We start from the raw sequence: 9,681 nt of genomic DNA on the forward strand, positions 1-9,681 counted from the left end.
TAAGTTGAAACAGTTCAATATTTTCAAATCAAAAATATATAAATGGATTTCAACATTATCATACAGTTTCAGAAATAATTTGCTAATGTGAAAATGCAGAAGTTTGATTTTTTTTCCAAAGAAATATAGAAAATAACTTTTGATGATTACTATAGTAGTAACAAGAAACTTCACTATCATAATTTTCAGATTTTTTCCCTATCTACAAATGTATATTGGCAACTTCTGGTAAAACTGTTAAGTCTTAATTTTGAAGCAGACAGGTTACATCATAAGGGATTGATTCTACGTGATAAAATACACTAGAAGTTAGTATCTTTAAAATAGTTAATAAGACATTTGAATTTACATTTGAAATAGCTAGTAGTATCACTGATTTAAATCACATGAAAATACTAAATGGATTAGAGTGTGCAGATTCCTCCTTTCATTAGTTAAATTATTGAACCTGAGTACACAGAAGGTCCTTTGGAAAAAATTCTTCTCTCAAAATTTTTACCAAAAAAGTAACACTCATTTCCACATAGTCAAATACATCAGATATTCTACTAATTCTGCTGATTTTCCAGTGGAACTGTCATTCCTGGAGTCCTCTACCCTTTGCCTTACACTGGATAGGTTAGCTCCTGTGCAGCTCTTCCAGGGACCGGCTTTGACCTTCATCGTGGGAACTGTCTTTTCCTGTCTTTTATGCAAACTATAAACCTTGCCCTTTACTTCACACCCTACATAAATATTAACTTCAAATGGATCATAGATTTACATGAAAGGATTAAAACCAAAAAGCTTCTAGAATATGACAGTAAAACTTAGTGACTTTGGTAAAGAGTTCTTTAATAGAGCATTAAAAGCATGGACTATAAACAAGAAAATGGAAAAATTAAAACTCATTGAAATTTTTAAAATGGTCTTCAAAAGATATAGTTAAGATAATTAAAAGGCAAACCACAGGCTGGGAGAAAGAATTGCAATATATATACACACACATGTATGAGATATATATATGCGCAATATGTATGTGTATACACACAAAGAAATATACCAAGAATATATAAAGAAATGTACAAATAATACATAAAATATACATATAATATATATAAAGAATATATAAAGAAAATATGAAAAAGCCTAACTACTAGAAAATATGAAGAAAAATCATTAAAAAATGGAGGGGAACAAAAGATTTGGACACTTAAATGAAGATATACAAACGACCCAAGAAAAGTTGTCCAATATTATTAGTTATTAGAGAAATGCAAGTTAAAACCGTAGACACTACTACTGGGCCAGTGTTAATTTATTGCTTTTCAGCTGCACATTTGCCCTTCAGCACCAGCTGTGGTATTGGACTGGCTCTCTTAAGCATTCTTTCTTTACAGTGAGCAGAATGCCAACCATTCTCAGTAGACGGCATACACTGCCGGAGGAAGAGCTTCTCTTGCTGGTTCTAGCTGCTGCACAGTTGCTCAGTGGTGCAGGTGTGTGGCCGATCTGTGCTGCTCTGCTCCAGCCTTGTGTTCAGACTTTGTCATCTCTAAGCAGACCTAGAAATTGTGTATCAAAATCAGGAATGATGGTAAGGGAGGCTGAGAAAACTACTGGGGTCTGGGAAAAACAGACCAGAAAAGGAAGAGCTAGGATAACAAATAGTATGTTCGAGAGGAGTAAGTGAGAGAAATATCTCATAAATTACCAGATATAAGGGATGCCTGTTCCTAATGGATTCTTGCATCTTTATGGCTATATTTCCAGTGGGCTAAAACTGTTTAAAGATCTTTAGTTAAACAAGACGGTTCAACTAATTTACTCAGATTCTTGAAGCTACCATGTGGCAGAAATTGGGTTTGATCCTAGGACTAGTAGGTTCTGAAATCTGCCAACATTACAAAGATATTTAACAAACCATATTTTATAGAATACTTATTTTACTCGATTCCAATAATTAGTCTATTGAGGAGTGTTAGGGTGAGGTTTCATGAGCAAAGTTTGGGAAATTCTGATGAAATACTGTTCTTCATTGAAATATTTTTAGGAATATACTGATTGTTATAGAGGACATATATACAACATATAACAAATACATTTCACCTCCAAAATATTTTCTGAAAAGGAATGTTTTGGGGGACTGTTTTCTGAAGACTATAATTTGGAAAGTATTGCATTACATCTTGTGACCCATTATGATGGCCTTATTAATTCTCCTTTCATGCTGTATAGGCATAGCATTATGTCCTCAAAGCAGTTTCAATACGAAAGCCACCATTTACTTACTCTGAGAATGGGAGATGTAAATTCTTTCATTTCTGCATGATTTTGTAATACTCCAGCCTCCTATAAACAGGCAGGAGAATCAAGCTAATAATCACTGGGAAAAGAAAATCTACGTGGTTGATGGTTTCTTGAGCATGTGCTAATTGCTCTTTCTTTTGCTGCCTTACTGGATACTTTATAAAATCTATACTGAAAGCTGTAGATTTCTTCTACCGTATTGTTGCTTTATTTTTGACAGTTTCAGAGACTTCTAAGGATTTACAGGTCTCCTCCTCCTCCAATATATTTTTTTTTTCTAAATAGAGCCACTTCTTCAGACTCTTCTGAAGGTTCTTCATGGTAGTTACTTAAGCTGGCTTGTCTATTTTCCTCTCGGTAGTTTTCAAGTGCTTAGAGATATAGTTTTAACTTATAAAATCATTTCAAAAAGTAGTAGGTTTCAAGAGAGTTTGTAGCCCATTGAAGAGAAGTAAGAAGCAGCTCTAGAGAATGTAAACTGTATCCAATATAGAAGGTGATGGTAATATTTTAGCAATTTTGTAAGCTATTTATTAAATAAATGCATTGGAAACAATTCTGGATATTTTTTAAAAGCATGTAATTTTACCAGTTGAATTCAGTCATGATTAGTGTCTTAGGGTAATTTTTACCCTCAATGCATTTTTATCCTTATTGCTCTCTGAATTTCCTTGCAGTGTGGCATTCTGCTGCTTCACTTAAGAGCACATAAATATTTTTCCATGGTGTTTCATCTTTCCCATGAACACAACTTTAATGACTGAAGAATAGTCCAGTGGTTTATTTAATTATTCCCTTTTTGAAGTATTTTAAGATTATTTTCTGTTTTTTCTCTGCAAGTACTTCTATAATAAACATATAGTATATAAAAGTTTTCCCCATATTTTGAACTCTTTATGATAGTTTCTTATAAGTAAGATTACAGGGTCAATGGACATGAACACTTTTATGGCTCTTATGCTTATAATCAAATTGCTTTCTAAAAGGTTGTACCAATTTACAGTGCTATAACTACATATGAAAATCAGTCATTTTAGGGCCATCTTTCTATTTAGGCAATTCTCAATGATGCTAGTTTAATGCATTTCTGTATTTCCAGTTTTTAGTGGCATTATCTGTAATAGGGAATAATTAGGATATTAGTAAACAGATCACACAATCTGCTTTTGTTTCCCACCAAATCTGTATAGTACATACAGTTGACCCTTGAACATTTCAGGGGTTAGGCACACCAACTCCTCCTGCACTTTTGACTCTCCAAGAACTTACCTAATAATAGATTACTGTTAACTAAAAGCCTTAATGATAACACAAACTGTTGATTAATACATAGTTTGTATGCTACATGTATTATATACTGTATTCTTACAATGAAGTAAGCTAGAGAAAAGAAAATGTTATTAAGAAAATGATAGCTTTTTTTTTTTTTTTTTTTTTTTTTTTTTTTTTTTTTTTTTTTAACTAGCAAGGTGGCTGAAAAGGAACAGCTCCAGTCTGCAGCTCTCAGCAAGACCAATGCAGAGACAAACCACTCCTCAAGGAAACGAGAGAGGACACAAACAAATGGAAAAACATTCCATGCTCATGGATATTAAGAATCAGTATCAAGAAAAGAGCCATACTGACCAAAGCAATTTACAGATTCAATGCTATCCCCATCAAGCTACCATTGACTTTCTTCACAGAACTAAAAATAGCTACTTTAAATTTCATATGGAACCAAAAAAAGAGCGCATAGAGCCAAGACAATCCTAAGCAAAAAGAACAAAGCTGGAGGCATCATGCTACCTGACTTCAAACTATACTATAAGGCTACAGTAACCAAAACAGCATGGTACTGGTACTGAAACAGATATATAGACCAATGGAATGGAACAGAGGCCTCAGAAATAACACCACACATCTACAACCATCTGATCTTCGACAAACCTGACAAAAACAAGCAATGGGGAAATGATTCCCTATTTAATAAACGGTGCTGGGTAAATGGGCTAGCCATATGCAGAAAATGGAAACTGGACCCCTTCCTTATATCCTATACAAAAATTAATTCAAAATGAATTAAATACATAAACGTAAAATCTAAAACCATAAAAACCCTAGAAGAAAACCTAGCCAATAGTATTCAGGATGTAGGCATGGGCAAAGACTTCATAGCTAAAACACCAAAAGCAATTGCAATGAAAGCCAACATTGACAAATGGGATCTCATTAAACTAATGAGCTTCTGCTCAGCGAAAGAAACTATCATTAGAGTGAACAGGCAACCTACAGAATGGGAGAAAATGTTTGCAATCTATCCATCTGACAAAGGTCTCATGTCCAGAATCTACAAGGAACTTAAATTTACAAGAAAAAAAAAACATCAAAAAGTGGACCAAGGATGTGAACGGACACTTCTCAAAAGAAGACATTTATGCAACCAACAAACATGAAAAAAAGCTCATCATCCCTGGTCGTTAGAGAAGTGCAAATCAAAACCACAATGAGATACCATCTCACACCAGTTAGAATGGTGATTATTAAAAAGTTTGAAAACAACAGATCCTGGCAAGGCTGTGGAAAAATAGGAATGCTTTTATATTGTTAGTGGGAGTGTAAATTAGTTCAGCCATTGTGGAAGACAGTGTGGTGAATCCCTAAGGATCTAAAACTAGAAATACCATTTGACCCAGCAATCTCATTACTGGATATATCCCCAAAGGATTATAAATCATTCTGCAATTAAGACACATGCACATGTATGTTTACTGCTGCACTATTTACAATAGCAAAGACTTGGAACCAACCCAAATGTCCTTCAATGATAGGCTGGATAAAGAAAATATGGCACATATACACCATGGAATACTACACAGCCATAGAAAAGAATGAGTTCATGTTCTTTGCAGGGACATGGATGAAGATGAAAATCATCATCCTCAGCAAACTAACACAGGAACAGAAAACCAAGCAATGCATGTTCTCACCTGTAAGTGGGAGTTGAACAATGAGAACACATGGACGTGGGGAGGGGAACATCATGCACTGAGGCCTGTCAGGGGTTCAGGGGGTCGGGGGAAAAGGGAGGGAGAGCATTAGGACAAATACCTAACTTAAGAACTAGATGACAGGTTGATAGGTGCAGCAAAATACCATGGCACATGTATACCTACGTAAAAAACTTGCACCTTCAGCACATGTATCTCAGAACTTAAAGTAAAAAAAAATAAAAATAAAAATAAAAATATTATAAGGAAAAGAAAATATTAATATATTTACTATGTATTAAGTGCAAGTGGATCATCACAAAAGTCTTCCTCCTTGTCATCTTCACACTGAGTAAGCTGAAGAGGAAAAGGAACAGAGGGGGTTCATCTTTCTGTGTCAGGGTTGGCAGAAGAAAATTTATACATGAGTGGACTTGGGCAATTCAAACCCATGTTATTCAACAGTAGACTATACATTTAAAAGCAAAACATTTAAATGCCACCTCCTGCAAACTCCTCCACATGTTGGAAGAGTAGGTTTTATGTAGTATATTAGAGATGCTTTCAGGGTCCTTGAGAGTCCACACTGATTCTTTGTGAATTGCCAGGGATGGGTTCTTCCAGGTAAATTTTATGATGCTGGCTTTCTCCTTCCCAGTAATCTCATGGAAACAGATTGCTACCTGAATCAGATTCCCTCTTACAAGATCTAGAACTAAGAGATAGAAGGTCTGAGTCAGTGTACATTTTCTCTGCAACTGAAAGTTCATAGAAATTCAGGAACTGGGGGGCATAATATACAAATGAGCTATCAGAGAGAAGGTTTCTTTGGAAAGAAACAGAGGCAAGACACACAGTATGGAAAGAGATAGAAAATGAAAGACTTCTTTGGTCCCTTTTGGCTTTCTAGTTTCTACATTCAGTCCCTGGTGTCCCAGGCTATTATTCCTATATAGTATTTTATGACATAGTCAGATGTTAGTTTAATAAATTTCTTTTTGCTTAAACAAACTTGAGGTGCTCTTTATTACTTGTGATCAGATGATCCTTGACTCAGGCAGGCAGACAATAAACTGTGAAAGACAGTGGGTGCTTCTGCTGAGTCAACTTGCCTCCCTCTGAGTCACTCTCCCCAACCCACACCCCAGCACTGCTGCCAAGAGCCAAAGACTGGCTGCTGTTCCCTTGCCTCCTGGGACCACAAATTTTGAGTAATAATGTACACTCCATAGTTCCCTGTGAGATCAGATTGAGGCTGGAACTTCTGAAATTGCACCCTTGCTTGGTTTATTTCTATTTTCTGTCCAGCTTCTTCTTCTCCCTTACCAGTTACTTCTAGGAACATTTACCTTATAAATCAATTGCACTCAAATCCTTGGCTACTGGTCTGTATCTGGGATAATTCCACCTAAGACAATGGTTCATCCTGCAAACACTAGGAGCAGAGTACTTGTACACAATAAAGTAAATGAGCTGCCAGTTATAATTCGGCATTATTGTAAAATCAAATTAAATCTGATCTGTTGAATATAAGCTAGTCTTCTTGCTAATAAGGAAATTCTATGTCATGTTTTATTGTGGGACCTGGCCAGCAGCCTGCAATGCAACAGGGCTCTTTCTTTGGTCCCAGGTGGATCAGCAGGTTGAGAAATAATAGACACACACAAGATAGTGAAAGCTGGGTCCAGGGGGGTCACTGCCTTCTGGTCCTGCGATGCTGCCAATGCACTGGATAAACTGGCATTTATTATTAAGTTTAGTGAGGGTTGGGGTGAGTTAGTGAGGGATTTAGGTTCGTTTGATTATGAGGTGAGATGGTCACATGAGGATGAAGTAATTCTTTAACATAACATCAGTATGCAGAAGTACAGTATAGAGAGATAAGAATTTACAATATAGTGTGTACATCAGCAATTTCTAACAGAGCCTTAAAACAGAAACACAGTCTATCCATAACCTATGATTAGCAAGATATTAATCAGCAGTAACAGTTGCAGCAAAAGCTGGTTGCAAACAATCAATAGAAACAGGACGTGAAGCTAGACAACTGGTTAGACCAGAAATTCTCAGAAAGGAGTATGCCTTAACTCTAAAGAGACGTAGAAAAGCTGTGGCAAGATAAGAGCATTTATAACTCTATCTTATCCACATGAATGGGTGCCCCTCATGCATCTGTTTATAGGCTCTCCACAAGGGTCTCATTCCATTCCCAGAGCTATGATCATCTGCTTTTCTGGGATAGGGATCTTGGTGACGTGAAACCTCCCTGACTGCATGTCCGTTTATAGGCTCTCTGCAGGGGGAAGCACATCACGCACTGTTGGCTCATTCTGGCAGCCCAACCTGGCATTGTCTTTACACAATCCTGCATGCAATTTTGTATTTACAATAATTAAGAGCATTTCATCTTTTATTCTGTAGCAATAGTTTCAGGAGGTCTCCCAACAGTGTTTGCATTGAAACATGTATCTGTTTGGGGACCCAGAATAATATTTGATGAATGGCACATCCTGTGTTCTGGTGTAACCTATTATGCAATCATTGTAATGTCAAACATACACTGGGTAAGAATAATATAAATAATCAGGGGCCTGCTAAGTTATTTAACTATATATTACACTATTCATAGTAAAATATTATATATACACCTTTCCTTTTAAAATTACTTTCTCATATGTCAGAACAATTCTGTACTATAAATTATTTTCCGAAGTCATAGAGCCATTGATAGTCAGTGTGGTTTAATCCAAACTCTTGGATTGTTTCTCTAAGTCATGATGCAAATTAATGAAAGTTATTTCCTGTTGTAGGTATTGTATCACAAATAATGGGTTCACCAATGAAGAACATGTTCAAAGGTTTCAAGGTAAGCTAGATAATACACGAAAAAGAGAGCACGTTCCTTGCTGTGAAAGAGCTTACAATGTAATGAAGATAGCAATTTGATTTATCTTAGTTGTATTTATTTTTGTGTTCACTTACACCATGAGTAATCTTGTATCTTTATTTGGGTAGCTTTTTTTTTCAAGAAATGATAGTCTGCATTAGTACGACTGAGAAGACTGATTTAATACTGTTTAATCATTAGTGTTTGATTTTAATGAATTACTATTTTCCTCCTTGGTAACAAGGCACAGTTGCATGCAAGGTTTTTATTCTCTCTTAATCCTGTAAGTCTCAGAAATATTGAATAAACCTAATCTAAGTACTTACCTAATCTTGAGTGTAGAGTCTATCCAGAAAAAAAGCTAAACTTCTAGAGAAGTCTTAATTTCAATAAGTTTTTACAATTTCTTGTTGAGTCTTTATTTTCTAAACTTTAATAGCTGTGAATAAATATGGTGTCATGAAAATACAGCGCTGATGAAAAGTGCCAGCTCTTACCCATGTTAAGAGAGGATGATACTTTAAGCCAAGAGCCTATTCCCTCTTTGAATCTCTCTCTGCTTTATTCTTTTAACCACAGATGCAGCCTCCTTCTTTATGCATCTTCCTCCACTTAATCTCTATTCCACCTCTGGGCCATCACTTTGAAATATACAGTATCTAGAAAAAAGGCCTCAAGAGAAGATATGATTCCTCAACATATTTTATGGGTGAATCTACAGGAGGAAGAAATAAAATTTTTTAAAAGCTCAAGATTTAATGAAAATGGGAACAAATCATAGTGGAATGCAGTTTCAGGTATGAGCTACAAGCACATTAAGAGACATTGAAGTTGAGTGTGCTTTATATTCCTAATGTCTTGAGCACACTGTGATTTAAAATAGCTATTAAAGATTATGCAAAATGTGCAAAATTAATGTGCAATGATTTTACTTTTGGTGAGTCTCCTTCTTTATTTTACCGTCCTCTGCCTTCTCACCTTAATTTCCCTATTCTGTCAGTTAGCTTGAGTTCAGACAACTTATTTGACCTTATAATGGTCAAGTTTAACTTGCTAATAGGAACTGAATGGTATAGTGAAAAGAGACAGATGCTCTGAGGTCATAAAAAAGAGTTTCAAATTCTAGCTCTGTCATATACTGTTTTTCCTTACACAAGTTGTCTCTTCAGTTATTCTGGCTTTCATAGATAAGTAGGTGTAATACCCACTTGTTTGTTTGCAGTTATTGTGAGGCTTAAGTGAGATAATGCATGTAAAGCATGTAAAATGCCTTGCACAGTGCCTAAAATATAAAGTATCAATGGCTCTTTTAACAATATAATATAATTTTTAACAATCCTTATTATTTGATTACAGAAAATTCTTGGTAAAATATTCATTGTAATTAAAAATATACATATTATAAGCAAATTAAAGGAGAGGAACACATTTTCTTTGCAATTATCTCCTGTCAATTCCTTAGAGCATCTTAATCATATTGTAAGTTCCTGATAAATAAGCATCAAATTTTGAATTATGAAAAGAAATTATAAATTA

At 35.3% G+C, this 9,681-nt stretch overlaps 1 long non-coding RNA gene across 1 annotated transcript; it reads left to right on the plus strand.

Moving 5' to 3' along the window:
• The first annotated feature begins 3,762 nt into the window (after window positions 1-3,762).
• On the plus strand, window positions 3,763-9,061 carry LOC126938253 (uncharacterized). Its single transcript, XR_007720050.1, has 3 exons — window positions 3,763-5,260; window positions 8,069-8,124; window positions 8,725-9,061. It is a non-coding gene; the product is annotated as an uncharacterized LOC126938253 (long non-coding RNA).
• The last annotated feature ends 620 nt before the right edge of the window (window positions 9,062-9,681 follow it).

The sequence above is a fragment of the Macaca thibetana genome, chromosome 16, assembly GCF_024542745.1.
Source record: "Macaca thibetana thibetana isolate TM-01 chromosome 16, ASM2454274v1, whole genome shotgun sequence".
Classification (NCBI taxonomy): Eukaryota; Metazoa; Chordata; class Mammalia; order Primates; family Cercopithecidae; genus Macaca; species Macaca thibetana.